The sequence below is a fragment of the Trachypithecus francoisi genome, unplaced genomic scaffold (genome assembly GCF_009764315.1).
Source record: "Trachypithecus francoisi isolate TF-2019V2 unplaced genomic scaffold, Tfra_2.0 Lachesis_group0, whole genome shotgun sequence".
NCBI lineage: Eukaryota > Metazoa > Chordata > Mammalia > Primates > Cercopithecidae > Trachypithecus > Trachypithecus francoisi.
The window spans coordinates 82,091,582-82,100,531 of record NW_022681453.1 but is presented as its reverse complement, the minus strand read 5'-3'; the positions used below and the strand labels follow the sequence as shown (position 1 = coordinate 82,100,531).

The window sequence follows — 8,950 nt, the reverse complement described above, 5'->3', positions numbered from 1 at the left end:
TTCTATTCTTTCCATGAGGTGTTAAACACAAGAAGCAAACAAAAGTCACTGAGCTAGTTCATTTCTCAATTGAGGAGATGAACAGAGTTAGTGAAAACAAATCCATACTTCTAGGTGACAACTGTCTTGCATTCCTGTTACTGGCACTCTGAAGTTATTGACCACAATTTTTGTGACAGATCCTCCTAGCATGCTCTCTGTGGCTTCTCTTCTCTCTACCAATTACCTGCTAACACAGGCACTGGCTGTGCATCTGCACTTGCAGGCATCAAAGGAGCTGATGTCACAGCACACAACAAACCCTGGAGAGCTGGGACTGAGATGTGTGTTTGACTAAAGATTACAGGGAATTGATCACCTTTTTCTTTTTTTCCCCTTTGTATTTCCCATAGATAAATGGCTCCTTCTTCACAGGGAAAAATAAGAGGAAAACAGCAGTGGAGAGGAGAGACTACAAAGACCTATAGATCAGGGTCAAGAAGAGTAATAGAAATACCCAAGATTAAAGGGAAAGCCAAATGCCACTGGAACTCTGAAAGGCAACCTCTCAAATCACCTTTGCCAACCTGGAGTGACTATGTTGAAATGAAATAGCTCATGACAGGCTTAGACAGAGAGAAGGCCTGAGACTGTACCTTGAGTTCTCCAGGTCCTCAGTGTGACATGCAAGTAACCCCTCAATGTCCTCTGTCCCAGAGGGAATAGCTGAGGTTGCAGGCTAGTGAGGTGGCCTGGCACATAAGCACAGATAGAGAAGTGATGCCGAGAATGTGAGCAGAATGACCGACTGTCAAGCTGGGGCTAAATGACAGTGAGAACCAAACCTCAGGGATCCAGAGCATCAGTGAAAGCAGAGGTGGGGAAGGAAGACATCATCAGGAACAGTCCAGCAATCTAGAGCCCACTGCACTATTCATGCTGGGCACCAGATAATGTCAGTGATAAAGGCAGCGAGGCCAAGGTCTCTCCCCACAAACAAGCAGGACAGGAGACATTGGTGGTGAGGACTCAGCGGATTTGCACCTGTTCCAGCGTCCAGGCTTCTAGTTCCCACCCGCCACTGTGACAACACTTAAGTCGCCTCCTGCACCTACCTGCCACCTGGGAAGGAAGAGAGGGAGGCAGGGGTATCACCTGTATGAAAAGAAATAGCTCTGAAAGAGAGTTTGAACTTCAAATGGCTTGAATATTTATCTAATGAGGCTGTTTTCACCAGTAGAGTCTTAATTATCTTTAATTGTAAAGTTTACGTTTTTACCTCATTAGCACAAAAGAGATCACAATGCAAGATAAAATCAGTTACAGAAAAATTTCAAAGCTCCTTTTATTTCCCACATGAGTTATGCTGTATATTTCTACTCCCCCTTCTTACATTTTAGAATTTTTTTAATAAATAAAGCATAAAGGTAAAGGGCCCTCTAGCAATCTACTGGAAAGACCACTTTCTAGAACAATGATGTATGCGGCTCTCTGGCAGCAAGCACTCAGGTAAGGTGTGTGTGACCAGCATAGCTCTATGATGGAGGATTGCTGTGTGTGCAAGAAGCAGAGCCATCCTCAGCACAGTGTGAGGGAGGAGGGGCTATGGCAGGGCACAGACAGAGAAGAAAAGACTTGGAAATTCACATTCCAAGTAGAGTCCCTGAACCTTAGCTTCTATTAGTTTTGGGGGAGTTTTGGTTTCTTGGTGGTTTTGTTTGTCTTGCTGCTCGATCAAGAGAAGTACAGAATGTCTAAAAAGAGGACAAATGAAAGGTTTTCATCCTTGCTTATTAAAGTAACTATATATCTTTAATGCACCCTTCAATATTCTAAGGGTAACAGCATATTGCTTGATTTGCATGCTCTTGATTTCCATTTGAATGTATCATTATGGCTATAAGTAGATGCAGAAGCTTAAGTTAATTTTATTGTTAATGCCTCAAGGCATTTTTAGGAAAAGTGCACAAAGCTTTTAAAAATCCAATAAATTATATAGAACCTTAATTTACTTCCCGTTACACCTTCAACTGAGGAAGGACATAAAGTGCTCGTGAATTTAGCTCTTGCTTTTATCACCAATTGAATAAGTATTTGACTTACTGAAATGGACAAAACACACTCTTAGAATGTTATTTATGTGCTAACAATCCCTCATTAGTTGTATAAAGAATTATATCTTGACTAAAATGGATACGAAGCTTATAAACTGTTCTATTAATCTACAAATAATGATAACTTGTAGGTATATATTATGTCAAGCTCACGTCAACAGAAATGAAAGTTTGTCTGGAATCATTCTATAAAAACTTCTATTACTCCCTCTACCCTCTAGCCACAGACTCTTGACTGCAATCGTCAGCATATATTCCAACTCAGTTAATTTTGTGTAATAAACTCTGAGAGAGGTGGGGAATAAATAAGTATTCTATAAAAATAAACAAAGATAAATTATGGTTCTATAATCTATCATGTGATTAAATATACATGATAGATTATAGAATAATAATTGCATACGGCTTAAAATTCAATTTATTCACTTGTAATTCAAATGAGACTGGTCACACTGGGCTTCCCTCGTCTCCTCCCAAATGTACCTTGAAGTCAGACCTGATATTGATACAGGAGCTAGAAAGAAATTATTTAGGAAGTTAGTGAGGGTAAGAGAGTCCTTGGTAGGGTTTCCTTTTAATAAAAAGCGGCCCCCAAGTAATTTCTTTTCTAACAAAAAGCAGCCTGAAAAATCAAGCTGCAAGCACAGATAAGCAAGTGAAAAGCTTGCACAGGTAAATGTGCCAATAGGAAAGGCTACCTGGGGGCTAGGCATGTTCAGTATAGCAGCTCCATCTTTCCTTTTGTCAACCACATGTACAGTAAGGAACAGACAACATGGCGCTGGCCAGGTAGAGAATCCATCTGCATAATAAAAGATTAGGGTGGGGTGACCAGCTTCTTCACACACTATGTAAATACCATACCTGGTCCAACCAATCTTTGGGCCCTATGTAAATCAGACACTACCTCCTCAAGCTCATCTATAAAACCTCATGCATTTGACCACAAAATCAGAAGACCCACTCAGGAATCCCCCTCTCTCTCTCTCTCTGCAGGAGAGAGAGTTATTCTCTTTCCTTTTTTTCACCTATTAAACCTCCACTCTTTTTTTTTTTTTTGAGTCGAAGTCTCGCTCTTGTCCCACAGGCTGGAGTGCAATGGCGCCATCTCGGCTCACTGCAACCTTCACCTCTAGAGTTCAAGTGATTCTCCTGCCTTCGCCTCCCGAGTAGCTGGGATTATAGGCAACTGCCACCACTCCCGGCTAATTTTTGTATTTTTAGTACAGATGGGGTTTCACCATGTTGGCCAGGCTGGTCTCAAACTCCTGACCTCAAGTATTCTGCCTGCCTCAGCCTCCCAAAGTGCTGGGATTACAGGTGTGAGCCACCACGCCTGGCCAAACCTCCACTCTTAAACTCATTTCCTGTGTATCTGTGTCCTTGATTTCCCTGGCAGGAGACAACGAACCTCAGGTATTTACCCCAGACAAGGATGCAGCTTCAATATGTCATATCTAAACACACACACACCCCTCACTCCAAAAATAGAAGTCACTTTGGCTGAAGTGTCTATGTGGAAATGAAAAAGAGAGTTCTAGCTACCCAGCAAGATAATCAGAAATGCTCTGCTTTAAACTGCTCTTCCTTTGCCCCCAATTTCCTCTCCCACTTCAGTTGCTTAAAATTCTTCTCCACATCTGTAGCCAACTCACTGCTACCAGAACTACCTTCCCCAACCTCTCAATCTACTTTCATTAAATTAAGCAATGTAGTAGATCCTTAACTTCCCCAGTTTGTATCCTCACTCACCATCCACCTCAGCAAATAAAAGTATGCTTTCAGGGTCCACCCTTATTAGAATGCAAGAGGAGATTTTGAACCGCAAATGCTTTGTTGCAGATACGGAAACTTGACCTTTACTCACCCTCAAACACACTCACCCTCTTCTGCTCACCTATAGAACAATAAAAAATTAGGGGCAAAGGAAGAGCAGTTTATTGGTATTCGTTGATTAGCACCCAGCTCTGCCCTCCTGGGGAACTAGGGAAGCCAAGGAGGTTGACCTAGTAATACTCTGTTTGGCCTCAGGTTTGGTTAGTCATCTACTTTTTTTCCATCTGCAAACTTTGTCTGCATTCGACACCAATGATATTGTCCATAAATATCTATTGTAATGATCACTGCTCTCTTTTTTTTTTTTACGGTAAAGATGCCATAGCATTTTATTACCGTTAAAAAGTCAACCAATTATATCTTCACTGAAATATCTGCACTGAATGATGATTCAACATATGAGGCAAAGAGGGATTCTTTGGAGAAGGCACTTAAGATAGAACATTAGAAAATCTTACTGTTGGCTAAAAAATGAGCTCGTTCAACCTGGCCAGAGGTGTGTGAGGGCTGTTCCTTCTCACTGTGGCCTGACTGAAAACCAGTGGCATTAAGAAAGCGTCACATTCTCAAGTGTGGGGGTGGCTCAGTGTGGTGGTGCTGCTTTCAAAAGCCCTGTGTCCGTAAACACATCCATTCTCACAGGATCAGTTTCTCCAAGTGCTGGTTCCAAAAATAGGCTCAGGGCTGGCAGAAATCATTCAGGAAGCTCCTTGAAGGCCCTCTCCTTATTTCTCAGTTTGACTTTCACTTTGTCCCAGCTACTGTAAGTAACTTTGGCTTCCAAAGGTCACTAGCAACTTCTACTTTTGCTAATATCTTTGGTTTTCCATGGCACTGGTTGTGATCGTCTGTTAGACTAGTGGCCTCCAATTAACTGCACCTCCACTTCGCACCCTTTTGTTGAACCTGGGCTGGGCTTCTGACTTGTGTAATAAGTGGAGGACATACTCCAGCGCTCTTCTAATTAGAAACATTCATCATCATCATCATCCAATAGAGGGCAGTAGAAGGGACACTGAGACAAATCTGGACTTAAGTCTTCAGAAGGACTGGCCACTTCTGCTTTTGAGCTCTTGGGAGCTGTGAACTGCAAGTGAGATGTCTAGTTACCCTGCCAGCCAGGCCACTGAAAGAGACTACAGAGAAGGAGAGACTCAGGACTGCAGGCAGAGAGAGAACCCCAGCCATCCCGGTCTCTCCGCCTACCTGCTGACCACATTGAGTGGCCACCTGCAGGCTGGCAGAGGAACAGCCCAGCTGAGCCCAGCTCAGATTGAAGAACAGTTGGAGGTGGGGTTGTTTTCAGCCCCTAAACTTTTGGGGTAAGTCTCTGAGCAACATTTGACAACCAAAAACACTAGTCATTCATAGATGCCTTTTTTTCTAAGTACAAGACAATCACTCAAATGCAAAGAAAATACGGCAAACGTTTCCCCACCACAACCTTCTCAGTCAATAGTCAAACTATAATTGGTCATCGGCTGGAAAAAAAAAAAAAGAAGCCACACCTCTTATCTTAATTCATAAATAGCCATGATTCTTTTTCTATGACTCTTTAATGCTAACACAAAGGTAGACCAGTCAGCTTCTGGCAGTTTCAGGCACTGGCTTAATTCTCATTTAGCCAAAAATAGAAGCTATCAAAATGCATTATCCACTACTGGATACATCATGGTAAATGAGATTGTTCTCACTTTTCTAGGATGTTGTTACTTAATTTTCCCAAATCATTTCTTCTTATCTTCCCCCACAATGAAAAAAAGAATTAAACTGGTTAAGGTTATAAAAAGAAAAAAAAAAGCCTATAACTAGAATTTGAATCCCCATAATCTTCACAATATAGCACACAATTTAACTGCTTCCTCAATTTAAAACAAATTCTATAAAATATAACATCTACACTGTAGAGATGATTTCTTCTTATCTGAGGAAATGAGTAATTGGGAAGCGGGTATTTAGGGAGAGGGTGAAAGTCCACATCTATTTCTATGCTGAAGTTTTGGCAGGTTTTCTCATCTTAAACGTTTCTGCTGTTGCACCAGGCCCACATTTTCATAGACTCTAGCACTGTCTTCTCTCATTTCTGCACAGGGTGGCATTGGAGTATAAGGCAGGAGGGGGCTATGATCTCCACTCGTCTGGTCCACTAGAGAATACTTAATGTTTGTATATTCGTGCCCTTTCCTCTTGCTTTTCTGCTCTTCTTCAATACTGCGCTGTAGTGTTTCAATATAATACTGGACCGCCATATAGATAAATCGGTACTGTGCTTCTGTCTGGACCATCCCTGACCTCTGAGACTACACCACGTGGATGGTTTTGGGAACATCAATGTTGCAGTCAACACCTTTCTCTCTGATTATGTCAATAAGAATATCAATCACAATGAAGGTCCCTGTCCGGCCAATGCCAGCACTGCAGTGTACCACAACTGGCCCTGCATCCATGATGCTCCCCTGCTTATGGTGCACCTCCTCCAGGAAGTTCAGCATGCCCCCGGGGTCGCTGGACACTCCGTGGCCCAGCCAGGTCTGAAAGTGGTATTGCCAGACCATTCTCTCCATATTCCCTTGTCCAATCTTTGAAAGTTTAAGTTCTCTTAGCTTATAGTCATGAGTGGCACTTTCTTTGACGTTCCTACCACACATGATGCCATGTGCTTTTAGAGCATACTCATCAGGCCAATATTTGACACATTTACTCTTTCCTCTCTCCCTTTCTTTCCTTGTCATGACAATCATCTGGGAGTCTTCTTGGAACACCATCCGCCAAAAGTCGTTCACCATGTTTTGCAGGCAGCCTTGTGTGGCAATGTAACTCTTTTTGGGCTTTGAATTGTTGCACTTGCTTTCAAATTTAGGCACGGTTATAGTTGCATTGATGTAATCTGAAACAGGCTGACTGGGATCACCGTTGTGTAGGACAACCCTGTGATCAAAGGGCGGATGTTTTTATATCTATTTTTGTTATTTTTTTTCTTGCCTTTGACCCTTTTTTTGGCTGTAGAGAAGTTTGCACTCCTGTTGTTGCAGTGTCTCAAAATTCTTCCCAAAAGCCTTGTTTGACTTAATCTGTGGTCTCAGCTAATTTGCTTAGTTCTTGAACTCTACTTTCTATTTCAGCAGCATTTATACAAGTCGTGTTAAGGGGCTGCTTGAATTGTAATACTGTACTCAATGTTTCCACCATAGGATTCTTCTTGTAATGTTCTGCAAGATCTGTCAAAGAATTAAACCGTTCTCCTCCACCAACGTCATACTTCAGTTTCTGACAGCGAATCATGCATGACATGAGTCACTTTAGACTTGCCATCATTGTTCTCCCCTTTGTCATCACCAGTGCACACAGAGAGAACAAAATCTCCAGGGTGGCTTTGGCTGTCTCGTACAAGAAAGCTACCATACTTTGTTTTGTCAGTAAAAACTAGCCGGGCGAGGTGGCGGGCGCCTGTAGTCCCAGCTACTCGGGAGGCTGAGGCAGGAGAATGGCGTAAACCCGGGAGGCGGAGCTTGCAGTGAGCTGAGATCTGGCCACTGCACTCCAGTCCGGGCGACAGAGCGAGACTCCGCCTCAAAAAAAAATAAAAATAAAAATAATTTCTGTGCTTCTTTCCCAGAGAGGTGTCCATGAATCCACCGTTCAGAGGTAGGATCTGCACAGTTCAGAGGATATTTAAGTTCAATAACATCTCCATTCTTCTCTTTTAATTGCCCGTGACGTTCCATGTAATACTGGACCAACTCAGTCAAAGTGGCAAACTTCTCCCCTCCATACAGGTCACAATAATCACTAGTGTTCTGATTCCTGATTTGGGTGACAGCTCCATTTCTTCTAACAGAAAGTGTGAAGTCTCCAGGGTTACTTTTACTAGGCCTTGCCAAAAAACTGCCATCAACTCCTCTTGTCAACAATAGGTTTTCTGCCTCCACACCAGTGATATCTGCGTGAAACCATTTCTGTGATGTCACGTTCCTCCCACCCTCTGGCTCTGTGATGGACCTGCTCCTTCCTCAGGGTCCACTGAGCTCAGTTACGTCGGGCTGGCCCAAGGGAGGCCTGCTTGGGATTGGACGCGGGGCAGAGCCAGCCAGCCATGCACAGACCCCACTCCAGGCCTGAGGATCCCGGAGACTGTGCAGCCGCCTCCTGGCCTGCCTCGCTCCTCCTCCACCCCCCAGTGATCACTTCTTTATGTCCATGTTTTCAGTACAATTCACATATGATATTTGTTCTCTTTATACAAATGGCAAAATTCATAATTTCAACATAGTCTTTCCCAACTGCATTTCTGTGGCAGTCGTTTTCTTCCAAAACACCCTAAGAAATCTTAGCTGTAAGTGCTTATTACCTAGGAAAGTTTATCTCAGCTATGCGTTATTTCCATTTTGAGCCTGTGTTTTTCTTTTCTGCTGTATTACATCCCATATCCACCACAATCTGTGTCAGTGGAAAGATTTTTATTCTATTCTTGCTTTAGTAGAATTATCAGGTTGCATTTATACAGAGCAAAAAATATTTCCTCTCCTTGATCAGTTAAAATCTCTATGAAATATTCTATTTACCAACATTAAATAATCAACAGAAGTAATTACCTAGGTGTTTTCCCTTTAGCTATTTCATTCACTTTTTCCTGGGATACTGAGGTCATGGAAATAACCAATATTTTTGTGGTGAAAAACAGGGAAGGCTCCTTCTAGCAATCCAAATCAATCATCCCAAATATCTAGGGTTTCCTCAATTTGCCACAATGCAAAGATCCACACAAAAGGACCTAAATCGTACATGTAAATATTGACATTTATCACCCCAAATGTAAAATAACTGATAGAGCTCTTAGCCTAATTATCTTCTAGTTATTGACCTAAAACTAATAGACAGTGGTCAGAAATTCTCAAACCTGAGTATTTTGCTGGTATTTCAGAGGAACTAACAGTTTAAGATGAATTCTTTTTTTTTTTTTTTTTTTTGAGATGGAGTCTCACTCTGTCACCCAGGCTGGAGTGCAGTGGCCGGATCTCAGC

At 42.3% G+C, this 8,950-nt stretch overlaps 1 pseudogene; it reads right to left on the bottom strand.

Annotated features, from left to right (window-relative positions):
* Positions 1-5,941: 5,941 nt before the first annotated feature.
* LOC117078312 lies at positions 5,942-8,577 on the bottom strand (annotated as a pseudogene).
* Positions 8,578-8,950: the final 373 nt, after the last annotated feature.